Here is an 18,435-nt window from a genome sequence, read left to right on the forward strand (position 1 = left end):
CTGAGACAGGTTAAACTAAGGCAAACCCCCAAATCTAAAGCAGGGACAGGGCCTGTCAGATCTTCCCTACCATGCAGGATTTGGGGACCTGAGGCCTTCACAGGAGAATGAGTGTCAATAATTTAAGGCAAAGATTACTCCAGGGATTCAGATAGGGCAAGGCAGACTAATGGAGAGAAGCACTGACTTACAAAGTTACATGACTTGAGGTAACTCACACAGAAATGCAAGTTTAGAAACCAATTCTGTGCTTAGGATCTGGAGGAGCTACGAGATCATGAGAAAAACTCAGTTTAGTTCCACCACATCAGCAAACTCCCTTCTGCAGCAGGTGATAACTGGCTCACAAACATCTGGCTGTAGTTGCAGGGAAGTCCAAGGAGAAGGAATTGAAGCGGCAGCAGTGTATGAAATCATCTGGGGTTATATCATGTTATAAGGTTACTCAAATGCAGGAGGAATGTTGGAAGTCACTGACTGAGCAGCATCCTGACAGGACAATTCCAGCTCTGTGCACAGTGTGTTCCTGAACAGCCAAGGGTTCTGCTGGGAGTTAATCACAATATTTTCTAATAACAGGCATAATTTGTTGCAAAAGTTACAGAATTAATCTTCGGGGTCAGGTAACCCTCATGTCTCAAAGGCTCTAACACTCTATCACAGGCACCGCTCCTTCTGACCGGAAGAAGCATTTAATAGGAAATCCTGACATCTGGAAGAGCACATCTGGCAACCATAATGTTTCCAAACTTGCTAAGGGTCCTTTTACATCAAATTATTACCAACTTCCTTGTGTCATGTTCTCTCTTTACAAGGTGGGCCTGCTTCACCCACATTTATCCCATGCAGCACCAATTGAGCAGCATCAATTATACAATAATCACCCGTTTTTCTGTAGCACAGTGAAACTTTTAAGACATTCCTGGTGCTGGTGAAAAGTCGAGAAGTTTACAGTGAGATATCTTTTGCTTGTTCAGTATTACATGGCAGCTGAAAACATCCAGTCCAAGCTAATAAAAGGAGCACAGGAAGGAACATAAAATCTGAGTCAGGCCTTAAGCCAAGCTCTGCATGCAGGGATGGGAAGGAGACTCTTGTATTTTCACATCTACTTGACATGAGGTTTCTTGCCTCTTTCTCTGGAGCAGTCAAACATATCCAACATATCCATATGTTGCTGCTGTAAAACATATTCAACAACATGTCCATAAAGGAATGCCTAAAATACTTTGAAGCATCTTTCCCACATTATAGGATAAATTGACAGGGGAAAGAGGACGTCTCTGAACAGTTACAGTCTATCAAAACAGTATGGCACTCAGAAAGATGTTTTGGCTGCACTTTTACCAATGTAAGTCTCTTTTGTTTCCAAAGGCACCTCATCTGTTACAATGTTGTGATTTTCCCTCTGTTCAAGTCCTTTCTTGTGACCTTTTTCACTTATCAAGCCAAGAGTGTTCCCTACAGTTCTCTACTGACATAGCTCAGAGACCCTCAGCACATAAGGCCTTGGAGCTCCCACTCATCCTTCATTGCCTTCCAAACCTCTCCTTTCATTCACTGCTGCTCTGTCTTGCCAGCACTTTGCAACAGGAACAATTCTCTGCACTTGCTGATAAAACTCTTTTTGTTGGGAAATAGCTGATATATAAAATATCACACAGAAATTATTTCACAGAATCATTAAGGTTTGAAAAGACCTTTAAGACCAGAGATTACAACCCTTAACCCAGCACCATCCATGTTTACTACTAAACAATGTCCCTAGAACCATATTCCCATATCTCCACAGTCTGGTGCACAGCAACAAAACATATCATTATTGCTCCAAAAGTGTATCAAATCAGGTCAAATCATAATTGGGTTTTCCCAAATTTTTTTTTAACTCTTATTTTATAAAGTCTGCTGTTAAACCAAGAACAAAGTAGAACCTGAGGTTGGATGTCCCCATGTCTGGTCCAACAAAAATTATTTTTCTAGGATGGACTTAGCTTAGAGGAAAGGAGTCATATTTACAATATTCTGTGCATCTGTGCAAAGCTTACCTAAAACTGCAGTAACTATGTGAGGCTGACTGTTGAATCACAGAGCCCTGAACCAAGTGTTTGGTTTTCACTCTGCAATCCCAGAAAATTTTCCTCACACTTTACCTTCAAGTATCCATGCCTTGACGTTTCAAGAAATACCAGGGATACTTTCCCTGACTCGATGTGTGTTCCCTGTACAGACAGAGGGCATTTCACAGGAGTCGGTGGGACAGAAACATAAACAAACACCGGTGCCCTGGATAGGCCTCTGATCAGGAATGCCAAACACCTCCCCCTGCTCTCTGTCACGGATATCTCCAGCCCCATGGGTCACTGCTGGTGGCCACAGCTTTGAATCACATGCTGGGCCTCCAATGATTTATCAACCCTTAACAGTTTTTGTGTTGAAGATTCCCAGTTGGGAGCTCCACTCCCCTTCCCCCCCACGATGAAGTATTACCCAAGAGCATCAAAACCCAAGCAGGAAAACACACTGTCCATGTGGAGGCAGAGTTAAAGCTGTTTAAGAAAACTATTTGTTACCCACAGACACTTATAGCAAATAATTAGTGAAACCGTAAAAGATATTAGGAATTATACAAAGGTTAAAAAGTTAAAGATTTGAAATCTTGTAGAGTGTTTCCAACAGACTACATGGCTGTCTGTTGCTCTCTGCACATTCCATCTAAAAACAGAGTCAGTTCTGCTTTTGATAAATCCTTCCTATGAGATTCACCTTAGTTTTCAGCCTCCAGCTGCTTCTGTGGAACTTGCTTCAACAGTTTATCATGAACAGAAATACTGTGGACAGGAAAATGTGGACAGGAAAAATTCCATCACTTACAGAATGCCAGCACGTGATGTGGTATTTTCTGGTCTGAGCACATAACCAAGATTTGTCTCACAGGAAACACTGATGCAGAATTTTTCATCCACAGGTCCACAAAGTTTCCTGTGCCTTCATTCCAAAGCCAAGAGGACTTTCCAATTCACAGTGTGGGATGCTGTCTGAAGCTGGGTTAAAGCCACACTTTCCTAGTCTCCAGCAAAAAGTCTCTGGGACTGACCTACACATCTCTCAGGAACAGATACGCTTCCTTTACTTGATCAGACTCACTGGACAGTAACAGTGACATGAAGTCCTCATGCCTGTATCTCAGATTCTGGCAATAACCCCTGCAGGTGGTGGTGCTGGCAGCAATGAGGATAATATTTGTCCCTCTCTTCTGTGTTGGAGCTCTGGTGGATCCAAACAATCCACCTAGTTACTTTTTCTCTAAAGCAAAACAAAACAAAACAAAACAATACAAAACAAAACAATAGACCCACTATCTGTGGATTCTGAACACAGTTAAACTATGCATTGTGTACAGGAGCCACATCATTTCAGCCACTGAACAGAGTTTGACCATTTACTAGTATTTGTTTCAGTGGAAAAAAGGCAGGCCCTTTGAACAAATGGGTCATACTTTCACTCCTGCTTCTCTCCCTTACACCTCTACTGTCACTCAATGGTCTAATCAAAGACACATAATGCCAGCAACAGAAGAATCAGGCTGGAAAACAAAATAATGTGATACCTCTCAGTGACACTCTTAAAATAAAGTCCAAAAGGCAAAAAATCCAACTCATCAGCCAAATAAGTATCTTGGAGGGATGCATGGGAGGCCTCCTGTGGCCCAGGTCAAGGACACAGCTTCAGCACATCCCTTCTCCATTCCCATCCAGCTCTCATGCTTATGGAAAGCAGAGTGACAAGTGGGAACAATGTGGATGGAGAGGTACAGGTCTCATCCTTGTATGGAGCTGTAATGGAGCCAGGGAACACACAGTGCTGTGAGAACTGAGAAATACCTGCAGCTGCCTGACTTTATGTACATCTTTAGCAACTCCTAGCATGAAATAATAATAATGATTGTCCAACACAATTGCTAGCACACAGTGTATAAATAGCATTTCTGCATGATGTCACACAACTACCACTGCCCTACATGGCAACAGGTCGTTAATAAATAGGTGTCTGTGACAACGAGGGGCAGGCCAGAGCCCTTACAAAGCAAATTGCTTCTTTCTTGTAGTTCCACCACTTGCCATAGACTGTGAGTAGAAGTATTAAAATACTAATACACAGAAGGCTTGTTTATTGCACTGTATGAACTGAAGAAGAATTTCCGCCATATGACACTGAAGGCAGAGTGTACAAAAATTCCTCTGAAGTCTGCAGAGAATGTTGAACAGACCCTCCTCTGTATTAGCCTTTTTCTCACATATCTGTGTTTTGAATTTTAACACAGCTGTGAAAGAAAAAAAAAAAAATCCCCACCAATAAGCTTTGCCAACTGGGCACTCAAAAGTCGGAGACAAAGGAAAGTTTGGGGAGGAGATGAGTTTGCTGTGGGCAGTGACTGTGTCAGACAACCAATGACATCACTGCCTGTGCTGTCTCCATCCCAATTTTCCAGAACAGGATTACAGCGATGACAGATTCCATTCCAAAACTCCCAGGCAGCTCTTTACATAGATGTTAGCAGAACAAAAGCATTACACAAGATTTCCTCTCTCTCTCGAGCGGCATTTGATGTTCTCTAATGCTCACCTTGGGAAAAGCTCTGGAGAACCATATGGACTTGCTGAAATCACACAGGATGTCCTGTCTCATAGGCCAAACTCATGAGTCAAGGAACCTCCGTGGGGCTGACAGAGCAGAGGAAGGGGGTTTTATTTTAGTGGTTCCTTTCATTTCCAAGAAGACAACAGGAATAGCCTCCAAAGTTTTGTACATCACCTCCAAGTCCAATGGCCACACGTTGCATAGAAGATTATTATGGTGGCATATTTGAGCATAATGGCAACTAGAAAAACAGAAAAAACATCAACACTATAAGCTGTATTAGAGAATTCTTCAGTAGCCACGAATAAATAACAAAAATTTTTTAAATCCTTTCACTTTCATCTTTAAAAATTCAGTTCCCCGCTTGTACAGAATTCTGAACACAACAGGCTGTCTAAGAAAGTACAGGAAGTCACAGCTCTTGATATTTGGATGTAAGCTTTCATTTAAAATTAATAACAACCATTGTCATTTATTTCAATTAAAATTGGCCCAGTAGTTAAGAATTTATGTGCTCAATTAATCTAGTTCACTTCTCTGATTCAATTACTTTTGACTTTCATCATTGGCAGGAAGTTATTAAATTAATGTCCTTATTTTGTGTGGAAATTTAATCTGATTTGTATCTATTGCTGATTTCATAATTTTAAACAACATGATCAGCATCAACTTTTTTCTGTGTCTCACTTAATCCAAGTAGAAATGTTTTCTTCTTCACAGAAGAAAAACAAGCAAACATTTTCAAAATTAGATGCATACAATTGTGCACAAAGCATTTATCTAATTTTCATGCTCTGTATATTAGAGGAATTATGAGAACCTAAAAGCAGATAGAATTAATAGCATGCATTCTTTTGGAGTTGCCATTTTTTAAAATTCCCCATAAAATGTTATATTTCTATCTTTTTCCCAGCCTTCCTTACGCATGTACCTCCAGGTTGGTATTTAGTTAATGGAAAATCAAAGGAAATTCAACAGGTGTTGTTGTAAGAAACCACTTGCACTTGAGAGAACAGCTTCATGGTCATTCTGTGGCTTGTGGGTTTGGACTTCTTACCCAGCTCCATTCCCTGCCCCAGCCTGTTTTATTAATGCCAGTGGAGACCAGGCATGTGTCTCAGACAAACTCTGTGGAAGTGCCTCCTTCACAGCTACTCAGGCCCATCTCTGCTTACTGTATAATTCCTTTGTCCCCTGTTGTACCCCGGCCTTTCTCCAGTGTGGTGAAATGAATTCAGATGGAGAGCACAGCTACTGACAGGCTGCCCAACCCAAGTGACTCAGGCACATTCAGCTTTGTTGCTGTGACCTCCTAGGTCCCCAGGATTTATCTTTGTAGACAACACCATCGCCAAAAGCATCAAAAAGTGCAAGGAAGGTGCTGTGTTTCAGAACTTTTTTTTAACATTTAACTGCAAGCACAGGGTTGTAATAAGAAAGTATTACATTGCATTAGCAGGCATGTCACTGCAAGCAAAACTAGTTTCACATATTGGGTAGTTTGAGAAGCAGACAAATACTGTGACTGTCTTTTTCTTCTTGATGTCCTTGGATAATTGATCTTGAGCTAGGAACTTTGCATTTCAGCAGAAGCCTGGATTAAAAACATAGACCAACAACAGTCAGCCATCAATCTTGAGGCAATCTATTATACCTGCAACCATTTGTATGAGCCATTAGCTATTCAGTAATTCAGGAAGAGATCATCTTTCAAAGAGAATAAACTCTCAGTGCATATCCCCATTCATTCCTCCTATTCTTTTGCTAATTCCCATCTATTACTCCTTCAGCACTTCCAGTGAAATCACATGCTTTGGTCATATTTATATACCACATTACCAAGCATCAGAAAAGAAGAAATAACTGCTTTGGGTTTTTTCCACATATAATTTCCAACAAAGATTTGAGAGAGAATTTTCCAAAAATACTGCAGATCAGGATACAATAATCTCCTCCAGCATGCATCCATACCTACATGATTCTCAGTTTTATTATCTCTCCTGACATCATTCCTGAAGTGCAACGTAGTACCAGGAGCAGCAGCATTAAATTAAATTAAATTAAATTAAATTAAATTAAATTAAATTAAATCAAATTAAATTAAACAGCACATCCTCACTGTGACACTCCTTTCTCACTGCCAAAGCAGAGTAAACTGAGAGGTTAGGTAAGATAAAGGAGACAAAGTCTTTGTTTTCAAACAGGCATCTTCAGAAGGCATCTCCTTGTCAAAGACTTTGGAGCTGTCTTTCCTGTGTTTGAAAATACTCTCATTTTATATACATACATTTTACTGAGAAAACATTCAAAATTTGCCTTGAAAGTCAGTTATGCTGCATGGCTGTACGGACCAAGGGCTGGGAGGAGGGATGCCCATTGCTGGATTTTTCACTGTGCCCCTGCCTCTCCAGAGGCAATTTCCTGCTTCATCCACTGCCCCAAATCAGCCCCATCAGGTGAGATTGTGGCTGCAGTTGAGTCAGGATTGCAAACTCAGCCTGAATGAAACTCAGCCTGAATGTCTGCTCTGCTGTTCGTACATCAGTAGAGAAGAAGAAGTAGGGAAAGAAATTATTCCCCTTTCCTGGGCTGAGACAGACTCCTGCACATTGTCCAGTGTGTGTCTTCAAAGCACCAGCCTACAGCATCTGTAGCCTGCTGGACTTCCTAAGTAACTCCATTACTCAAGACAGCCTTCTTAATTGTTTAGGTAAATTTTTCCAATTGTTAGCACTCCTCTGGGGTATTCCCATTGCAATTCTTGTTCCTAATGACCAACAATAGACTAAAGCAAATTATATTACTTTGGGACTGGTCATTACAGCTGGTCATTACATTGTTTTTCCTTCTTTTCAGGTAGCAATTACAGGGTATGAAGTGTTATTACTTTTTTTTTCCCCACTACATTGCACTGAAGATCTTCCTGACCATGTGAAGATTACAATTAATTAGCTCATGACATTTTGATTAATGAACTTGGTTAACAACATCACATTCAGAACTCCAACTATATTTCCAAGCCATCAGGTTCACAGAATTTTATATTAAAGATAACAATTTCAAGAGATGCTTTTTCACTTTTTATAAATTGAAGTCAATTTGATGAAGCCACAAGAAATGCAATTTTCAAAGGCCAGGAAAATAGTCTGGTGCCTAATCATGGCAGAAGAGTCAACCCTTACAGACTCCTCTTTAAAATCCTAGTCTAAACAATCATATTTCTTAAGCAGAAACAGCAACACTGAAATAAAAAGGTGTAACCTATTTGAAGGGGTTTTTTTCTAATATAAAAAAGTGAATTATTATTTTTTTTTAATATAAGAAGCATGCATTTTCTGGCCAGCTTCACTTTAAAGGAATTTCATATGCACAATTAAGATACTAAGCATGGGCCTAACCATGTTATGAATTTAAGTGTGCCAGTACTGACAAATCATTGGCACTTAACAGTTCTGTCTTTAAAATCATCATAATTTGACTTCAGAGGACTGCAAAAAGCTATAAAAGGATTTTAAGAGCTGGAAAATGACTTTTCTTTCCAGAACTGTTCAGAGAACTGTACATTCATTTTACATTTGAAAGCAATGTGACTTGTGAAACTGGCAACTTTCCCATTCAAAATGTCTTAGAGATGTTTATAGCACATGATATTTTAATTGCCTGGTGACAAAATTATTTGCAAATACATCAGTTTCACAATGCATTTGCTTCTTATTTTAAACAAAAAAGCATGAGTTCTGAATATTGCTAAGGTCTGGACATAAGCCTGACAAAACAATACAAATGTTAGGGGAAGATGTCCATAACACATCACCCTTAGTGCATCCATGGATCCATATGCACAAGCTTAGGTGTGGGTAGGGATTCAGTCTGGTCAACAATCACCCAGATGCAGCACAGATTCATAACTCTCATCAAGTTTAACCCAGGCCATGTCTGCTACAGGATGGTCTTCCCAAGCAAGCAGTGGCTGCCCAGACAAGCACTTTTTTTGTTATTTTGTTTTGGTTTTTTTTATTTTTTTTTTTTATTTTTTTTTAATAAAGCCACAGTAGCTTCTAAACAACTACTGGTATTTGAAATAGGGAGCTGCTGGACAAAGAAGACAGAGTTACTCAAAAAAAGTATCAAGTCATTCTACAGTCAAATTACAACATTGCGGTCTGATTTGCATAAACCAGGCCACAGAATTCCATCAAGCAGACAAACTGATTTTTTTTTTGTTGTTGCATGTAAGGAGGAGTATTTTTTTACACAGAGTCTCTCCCTGAACCTACAGGACTAATTGGATGTGAATGGGGTGTCTGCTGCCTTTTAAGCCAGATTTGCCACCTTTGATTTGATGTATAAAATACTGAAATGGCTTTGGATGCACCACTTGGGGGACTGGCTTTGACTGCATGTCACACCTCTAAACCTAGACTCTTTTTTTTGTAGAACCAGTATTGGATGTGATTGTGTAGCCAAACTCCCGCAGTTTTGGAATTTGTGCCTCACTTTCTCTAAGCCCATGCACAGAGAAAATTCAATCTGTCAACCACACTCCAACAGATTTTTTCTTAACATCCCACCTTTTTTAAGAGGTAGTCAGGAGGGTTGATTTGCTTGGCGACTACATTCAGCAGAGAGGGGAAAATAATAGAGTGTTTAAATGTTTTTCATTGCAGCTTTTTAATTTGGAAGCTCCTTCCATTCCCCAAGATTTTGGCTTGTTTGTCTTATTTTTAAGTTATCATACCAGGGTTCACAGGTAACCTTACAAGGCATTTTGAAGTTAAAATTCAAGGAAAAGTCACTTCAGTACAGTCCACAGTTTTAAACTTTTGAAACTATGTCTGCAAAGGGTAAAGAATTTTCTTTTTATTTTATTTCACAAAGCACACGAAATATGCACTGTACTTGACACACACCACTGCTCAGGGCACTTGATCCAAGTCCCATTTACTACATTTGGTAATTTGCAAATTTAGGTCCTGCTGAAATATCTGAAAGGAAACCCTCTTTATGAGCATGATTTTGATTTACAGCAGCTAAAGTTCTAAGCTGTAGATCAGTCTCTCAAATATTTGTTTATAGGAAAAATGTGGGTCCCACTCCTAAACTGGGATTTTACTGGAAAGCTGTGGTGGAAAAGGAGTTGGACCAGTGTTCCTTGCCTTATTAGAGATCACATTTTGTAAATGGGGACTGACCTTTAGCTGTACCAACACTAGTAGGTGTCACTGTAATTTATTCCTTCATGGGATTTCCTCTCTGGTACTTCCCCAGCACCATGGTCTTGTTTATCAGCTCAGCAGTGCTTGTAAGAAAACATGCCCATATATTCCACGTCACATCCTTACCCAGAGCAAGGGGAGCCAGACACCCTGAAATATGGAATGTGCATTAGCCAGCATGCTCCATAAAATTTCAAAGCTTGAGACCTTTTCACAGCCTGACAGATTTTCCCATATAGCTTTCCACATTCCTGGCATAACCCAATACAGGCGCTGCAGGCTGAATGATAAACTTCAGGAAACCTTGGGAAAGTGGAGCCTTAGAATATTACGCTTTGCTCTGAATATTCCACAGGTGACCAAAGGCTGCACAGCACATTTTTTCAAGAAAGACAGAAAAAGTAAAAATGGAACAAAAAAAAGTAACTAAAAGTATCTGGCAATGACCTAGCACCACCCTCAAACACTGTCTTTTGTGAAAAATAAAAAATACTTGAGTACTTTCTGACCCTGGAAAAAGCAGAAGCAGCATTTCAGCAGTATATATTTGTTTTGCATTAGGTATTTTGCATCAAGGTATTTTATTGCAAATAAATAAAATTTAACTGCAAATCATGAGAAGCATGAAAAGACATTTCTGCTAATTGACTCACTTCTATTTTTTCTGTTTACCAGCTGTGGCTTATACATATATCCACTGCAGCCCCAGTCACAGGCCAAGTGCATCCAGCACTCAGAAAGCACTCAGAAAACATGAGCCTTGCCACAGGCAGCACACACCCACTGAGCCAGGCTCTGAGCAGCATTCAAACCACGCAAAAATATCCCAGAGTGGAGGCAGGGCAGGTACACACTGCCAGGCTCCTCCAGGTCACACCCCAGGGGAAAGCAGAGCATCTTCAGAGCTGCTCTGCTTCCCATCAGCTGTCAGGGGCTCAGAGCTGGCACAGGTTTCAGGCATTGTTGGGATGTTTTGGCCACACTTATGGCTTTGCAGCCTGTGGAGCACAGGAAGAGAGCAGCAGCAGAGGGTTGCCTTTCTCACAGAGTGACTTCTGTGTGGTGCAAACCCAGAGCAAAACCTCCGACAGCACAGCCAGGAGCCCCGGCCAGGATGAGTAATGAGGACCTTCTGTGCAGCCACTGCACGTAGTGAGAGCACAAAGTACACAGGGTTTGCAAACAAAATAATGCACAAAGGACCAGGGCCACCGTGCCTGTGTTAGAGCTGGGAAAGCTTCAGCTGGTACTGTTTGCAGTAGCTGTTGGGATCAAAGAGGGAATGTGTAGCTCCCAGTCTTACAAAAACCTGTCCTATCTGTTATTCAAAATTATCTGTTAAAATAAAACAAACGTGCAACTGTGTTTCTGACCATGGATTTGGGCAAAGCACTGGACTGGGTCATACTTTCATCAGCTGTTACCCTTGTTTATGACTGGACAGCAAAACCAGATCTTATTGCCTCTGCTCCCTCCTCACACTATTCGGTGATGCCAACAAGATGACAGAACAGTATTTCCACAGTGGATCTTTAAGCAGGCAAAATCTGAAGATTATTTTTAAGATTTCTGCCATTCTTAGTGATTAAAAAAAAATGTTTGCAGGAAATAAACTGACATCCTGTGTCATCAAAAAAAAAAAGGTTTTGTATTCTTTAGCATTCTTTTAACTTTAAATTCTATGCAAAAGGAGAAAGCAGGTCCATTAACTAATAGATAAAAAAAGTGCAAAGTGGCATCCACTCTGTTGAGGTCAAGGTGCTAAATGGCTAAGCTGAAATTCTGATACTTACTACAAACCATAGGCATGTCAACACCTGACTAAATCTGGGAAATTATGTCCCCTGTACTACAAAACAAACAAAAAAAAAAAGCTTTCCACTGGTGGAAATAAATATTGAGAAGTAACTGACAACTGAGGAGACCACATATTTTAGTAATTTTGCTCACCTATGGATTGCAGTGAGCTATGATTTGAGTAAGAACTGTCAGGATTTCCAGCTCTTTTATAAATTAAATCAGGGTGATCTGAAGACAGGGAAACAAATACATCCAGGAAAGGTTTCTCCCTTTCACACACAACACAAGCAGCATTGATCCTAGCCAGTGAGGAATTTCTGGGAGACAAAATTCCCAGAGAATGGGCTGAGGGAGAACTTGGAAAGAACAATGACCCCAGTTCTGCTGAAAAAATGTTAATATTTATGAGGAAAAAAAATTCTTTTACTTCCCAAACATGTCTTTACAGTCTTGATCTAGAGACACTGATAGAGACACAGATTACTCAGAACATATCCATTTCTACATATAATTATATCAAAATGGTTATATATTTCAGTATATATTATCAGTAGAGTTTATTTTATTGTTAATAATATTACTGTAACATGCAGATGACAGAAACTGAATTAATCACTAATAATCATGCACTATTTTGCACCAAAGGTAAATTTATCTGGATTTAAGGTAGAGAACAATACTTTGATTAACATTTTTGGAATCCAGCCTGAAACCTCAAATTTTTTCCCAAAATTCAAGTATGTTAATAAAAATCTCAAACTAATCAGCACAGAAGTTACACATACTCTTAGCTAGAGAAAAATATCATGAGTAGAATTTGGGGAGACTAATTCCCCCAAGCACACCAGAAAATTGGTAAGAATCTTCATCTTCACATCCAGTAAATCTTTTCCTGTCTTACTGAAGAATAAAAACTCTTGCGTGATGGAAATATATTTTAAATAGCTTGAACTTTCCAGTTCAGGAGCCAGGAAAATGCCTGATGCAACACTGCAATTTTAAAATGATCTGTGGTCACTGAAGCTGACCAAGCCACCATGTGTGCACATGATCTCCCCCAGCAGTTGAAGACCAAGCTGCAGAACAGGTGATGCCACCATGTGGGGCCTTGCCTGCTAAATGAGGTCAACTGACAGGAGGAGGGGGACAACATGGAAAGAAGAGCCAAGGCTGGAGAGGAAGCTTTGGGAGGCTGAGCAGCAGCCTCACAGGCAAGCTCCTCTTGTGCTCAGAAACAGAAAGAATTTGATATCTGACCCCTCCTAGGAGAAAAACCCAAGAGGCATCTCCAGAGCTGGCAGTGAAGCATGGAAGTGCACTGTCCACACAGCAAAGAGCAGAGAAACCAAGACACACTGGATAAACAGATAAACAGGGGCTTCCTTCCTGCTTCAGGGAAACCCCTGAAGAGCCATGCTTTGAAAAGCAGTGCTCAGATATCTTGTGAAAAGTTCTGAAACACCACAGAGACTGCTCTAAAACCCTCCAAATTCACAGTTCTTTTTAGAGTTTTGTGACTCACTTCCCTATAAAACTTCACTACAAGCCTGATTCTTGTATCAAGCAACATCAATGTTCTCCTCTTCTTCTTTATATCCTCTTCTTTATATTTTCTGTTGTGCCCACTTGTGGCAAAACAGGCCATTCATCTTTCAAAAGAGCAGTTAATGAACATTCTCCCCCATTAGTATGGCTGGTAAGGTCTCAGTCCAGAAGCAGAGGTGGAAGCACTGATCACAGCCCTTCCCACTGCAGAGAATGAATCTCCATGACATCGGAATTAGTCCAGAATGACTTTTTGCTCCAGATGCATCCAGTGAAATGGGCAGCTTAGTTACCAAGATCTCCCCAGTCAGACACTCCCCATTCAACAAATCTGTGCAGTAGGGAATACTTTGCTTGTGTGGAGCACTTACCACCACATTGCTCCAAGTCTCCTTCAAAGCAATTTATGTCCCATTTTGGGCTTCATCCACTGTGTGCAGGCTGAGTGCCTTTACCTCCTCCTAAAAAACAGCTTGGGTACCTGAACTCTAAAAGCTAATAATACCTGGAAGCCTGCTCAGGCAAATATATTCAGTTAATAAAATAATCTCAGCAGAATTCTGAGCTGCGTCCTCGTCTGGTTTTGGGCCAGCAAAGAATGCACAATCAAACCCCAATATGCGGGGCTTTGAAATCACAGTCTTCAAAATGGGATGGATTTGAAATCACTGGCTTCCTGCCCCAATACCTTCACTAGTTGCTTCTGTCAATTATATGACTCAGGGGCAGGCTAACGATGAATCCTGTCAGATGGATATTTTGTAATACATTTCTCCTCCTTGCATTGTAATTCTCACATGCAGCCTGAGGAGAGGCAAGCAGGTTTTTTTTTTCCTTTTTTTTCAAGTTGGCAGTGGATCCTACTCAAGGTCAGTTGCTTGGTGACAAGTTTCTCTGGCTACAAAATAAATATTCCACATGTGAAATATTTGAGAAAACACTGTTTTTCCTAACTACATTCCATAGTACTTGGGCCATGGGGCTTCCCAGAATAGTCTAAAATGTTAACAGGGTTACACAAATGACTACCTCCAATTAGATTATCGCTCTAAGACAGATACAGATCCGTCCCTGTACACAGCACTGCTCACCTATTCTTTAAATAGTATGTCAAGGGCCAGGGTCTGGAGCTCATGTGAAGTAGTTTAACTGCCTAGGAACAAATTAGCTGGCTGGATCCTGTGCCCTTTTAAATGTAGGTGTGGTGGGAGACATTTTGCAGGGAATGAAAAACTGGAAGTCGCTGCGTTCAGTCTGAGGCACCCGCCAAGGAAAGAAAATCTAAGGAAAGAGACAAGGGAGCAAGACACAAAACCAGATATCTCACCACCAGGAATGCTCCTGGAAGTACCTGCTCTGGGATCAGCACAGACAGTGTGGAAGTCACGTGTCTGCAGGCAGCTCCCAGTTCTCCCTGCCATCCTCCTCTCCACCCTTTCTGTATGGCACTGCTTTGTCCAGGACACAGACAGTTGAAGCCAGTTCTTCCAGACCTCTCAAAACATCTGTCCCAGTGATTTCTTCTAAGTACCATCACGGACAGATTCTTATTTTTCAAATGCAAAGAGAAATACTGTGTCCTGGACCAGTAGAGAAGAACCCTGCAGAATCAGCTAACTCTGCACCTTTTCCCATCATAATGAGAGGGCATGTCTTCAAAGAGACTAAGAATAGGACAAGCATTTAGTGATGCTTCTTTAATACCCTTTTCAGCTCTCAGCATTCTGTAGCACAAGGATTTCCTGCGCTTTATAGCCCTTGATGAATCCTTCTTCCATGAATTTGTCTTCATACAATGACTATGGAGGAGAAACAACTAATTCTACATTTTATGATTTGGTAATAATTCTCAGAAAAGAGCACCAATTATATGGAGTTTTTTAAAAACCTACAGCAAAGAAAAAGGTATTCTTGAAAAAGCAAAATAGGGACTCTCCACCTCACAAGTAACAGTTAGAAACTTGGATGAAGAGTTTTAAGGCTGCCAGTTCTCAAAGGGGAGGCAGTCAGGAAATGGGTTTAAACTCACATGCTATAGATGGAGGTTCAAGTATTCCTTTAAATACAGGATCCAGGTTTCAAACTCACCTGGGCCTTTAAAAAAAATAATTTAGATATGTGCCACTGATATGCAGTCTGGGGATCTAAGGTCAACACGCAAAATTAAAAGTCTCCCATACATACCTAAATGCTGTGAATGTTTTCATTCTAATTTTTTTTTTTTTTAATTTCTTCATATACCCAGAGCACTCACATCTCCGAGCTGGAAGCTCCACATCTGTGGGATAGTCAACTGTGAAAAGAGCCTGGACATTAATTACACATATCTGGGCACTCATCAGCACCTTAGAGAGAAGGAACTACTAGTTTCTTCTCATTCATGGAGGTAAAGGTACTTTTCCTCCATTTTGTTATACTCATTTGCCAAGCAGATTATTTTTCCCAGATGTTCCTGCCATATTTGCTGGACAGGATGGACAGTGGTTGCTTTATAAATTGTAATGTTTTCTTCATTACCAGCACTTTGTCTGAATTGTAGGAATTATTAATTTTCTCCTAATTTTCCTCCATAACGTGTGTGTTTTGCAGATGTTGATTAACATTTTTGCATATATCTGCATTATCTCATTTTGTAATTAAAAAAACAAACTATAGAAGAATTCCTCCTTTTGAATCTACTTATTTTACACATCGTACTTCAGATTCTTAGAATTTGATTTTTCAGTGTACTTGTTAATTTGTTAAACTGGTACTAATTTATTAGTTAAACTGACAATCTGGAGTTTATGGTGATTGGCAAAGGCAAATAGCAAATTTAGCAAATAAGCAAATTAGGCCCAGGATCTTCAGGTAAACAGCCACAAAGCAAAGAATAAGTATTTCTACGTGTTTTCACTTAGACTCCATGACTGACAAAGAATTAATTTCCTCATCAGTGCACGCAGTCTTCCTGGAGCTCTGCATTTCATAGACTATCACTCAGTTTCTGGGACGTTTAAAGCATTGCTCCTGCAAGCCTCAGTCCCACAGCACTTTGTCCTGTGCAACAAATGAGCAAAAGAAGCTGTCATGATACTCAGGGAACAAAGCAAAAATTGCATATAAATCGATGATTCTATTACTTTCTTAATGTATTAACTTTGTCACATCTGGTTAATAGAGCCCAGTAAATGCTCAGCCTACAATGCTCCACCAGCAAAACCAGAAATTTGCTGACAGCCAAAAAAAGGATGTTACTTAGGTTCCAGGATTTATACCAATATTCTAAAAGGATAGTGATCCAGCAAATGTTTTATCCAGTTCTTATCCCTTTGACAGTTCCCTGGACTCTTTATTCCAAGTTCAAAGCAGTTTGCTAAATAAGTCTTAGCCTCCTGAGTCACAGAATCATAGAATGTTGTAGGTCATATATTTCCAACTCCACTTTTGTCCTATCTGCTGATAGTCAAACCATCCTAATTTCATCAGTTTCTCCACTCTCACTCACACCTGGAGCCAATTCCCTTTCTTACATGGTGCAGTCCAGCTTGCTTTTCATTAACTATGCATGGCCCACTTATCCTCTTTTAACTAAAACCTCACCATAATTTATTTCTCCGCCAGTTTCCTTATCCTCATTTCCTCACATCACATCTCATCTTGTACCCCTTGAATCTGTGGTAGGTAGCTACATAATTTTCTTGATGTGAACAAAATTACATATCCCTGACAAGGCTGAGTAAAAATTATCTCCCAGAGTGGGACAACTACATCTTTTCAGAAAAAAAAAAAAATCCAACATTTTTGTAGCATGGGAAAAACAATGTATTTTTTTCTAGTCTTGTTCTTGGAAGACATTAAACTGTTCTGGCTGGAACCTTCTGAAGAGAATTCAGACGGAGGCAGAACACCAAATGAAACATGGAAAAATTTACTTTGAAAAGCTACTTTGACAAAGCTGTGAACAGCTGAAAATAGGCCTTAAGGGCAGGAAGTGCCTGGCAGCCTCAGCAGTGGATGCTGTCACAAGCCCTGCCTGCAGTGAAAGGGCCACCCTATCAGGTCACCCGCCTTGGTGACAATCAAGCATAACCCCACTGCATTTCTGGAGTAACTCCCCGTCCCTGCCAACCAACCGAGACACCACTTCTGCCATTTAATTGTCCAACAATTTGGTGCCTACATGAACCCTGACAGCGCGACCCTCTCACCGCTTCCCCACTCTCCAGGGGAACAGGAACGCGTGTTGTGAGATTTCCCCCGAGCCCCAGTTCATGAGGAAGCAGTTCATGGCAAACAGCTGGGACTGGGCCCCCAGCTGTCCCGATTCCCCCTGCAAGAGTCAGTCATAGCCCTGCTTGTGACTTCAGCCTCTCCTCCCCGAATCTGGCTGTAATGGGCCCACCTAAAGTAATTAGGCCACCTGTTGCATCGCCAAATCCGTTTAAGGGAGTTGTTCAGCAATCCGGTTTACATGGTTTGACAGGAATTGTTTAAGTGGGTACCAGTGTAATGGCACTGCAAAGTGAAATCGTGGCATTATTTTAATCAATAAATATAATTATATGTTCAGATGACTGTGAGTTGTTGTAATTAGTTCCCCATACCATAATGCAGTCTGTAAAATGCCAACTTTTTGCACGTTACATGATGTGGGATGGGAATTGCATTTGCAGGTGATTGGGATATTTCTAAACAATTGAGTTTTTACAGCTCAGAAAGATGTTTTATCCCTGGTCCAAAAAAAAACCAACAAAAAAAAAAAAAGTGTCAGTTGTAGAACTTGAAAATGGCTATTTGTTTTGGGAGTAAATTTGGTTTTATTGGTACTATTGGTACCAGAAAAAAGGTCACCATAAATTAGCACAGTCCTAACACAGACCAGTTCTGCATCCATACCTCATACCGTTTTATTTTTGGTTTAGATGTATAAATAGGATCTATTTAATCTAGATATTCATATAGATAGATATAGATATCTATATATCTCCCCCCATCTCACATGTTCTTTACAATAATGTCTTCAGGCAAAGAGTGGGGTTTCTTCTCAGTAGGTTACATGGTAATTTTGGCCACTGCTTAGCATGTAAATTATATAAATTAGTACCAAATATATTTATATACAGTAGATTTTAATCAATATATAAAAAATAAAATGACTTTACATTAGAAAGGATATTAATATAACACTATTTCACTTTTATTTTTCTCTTTCTTTACACAAACCTTTGTTTCATGTCTTGAAAGGGGGCTCCAC

The 18,435-nt window shown here is 40.2% G+C and overlaps 2 long non-coding RNA genes across 2 annotated transcripts; one reads left to right on the plus strand and one right to left on the minus strand.

Moving 5' to 3' along the window:
* The first annotated feature begins 4 nt into the window (after positions 1-4).
* LOC135302182 (uncharacterized) lies at positions 5-3,347 on the plus strand. Its single transcript, XR_010363875.1, has 2 exons — positions 5-209; positions 2,966-3,347. It is a non-coding gene; the product is annotated as an uncharacterized LOC135302182 (long non-coding RNA).
* On the minus strand, positions 2,781-10,061 carry LOC135302181 (uncharacterized). Its single transcript, XR_010363874.1, has 3 exons — positions 9,831-10,061; positions 4,624-4,879; positions 2,781-3,303 (listed from the first exon to the last, which is right to left on the minus strand). It is a non-coding gene; the product is annotated as an uncharacterized LOC135302181 (long non-coding RNA).
* Between the last annotated feature and the right edge of the window lie 8,374 nt (positions 10,062-18,435).

This window comes from Passer domesticus, chromosome 6 (genome assembly GCF_036417665.1).
Source record: "Passer domesticus isolate bPasDom1 chromosome 6, bPasDom1.hap1, whole genome shotgun sequence".
Taxonomy (NCBI): Eukaryota; Metazoa; Chordata; class Aves; order Passeriformes; family Passeridae; genus Passer; species Passer domesticus.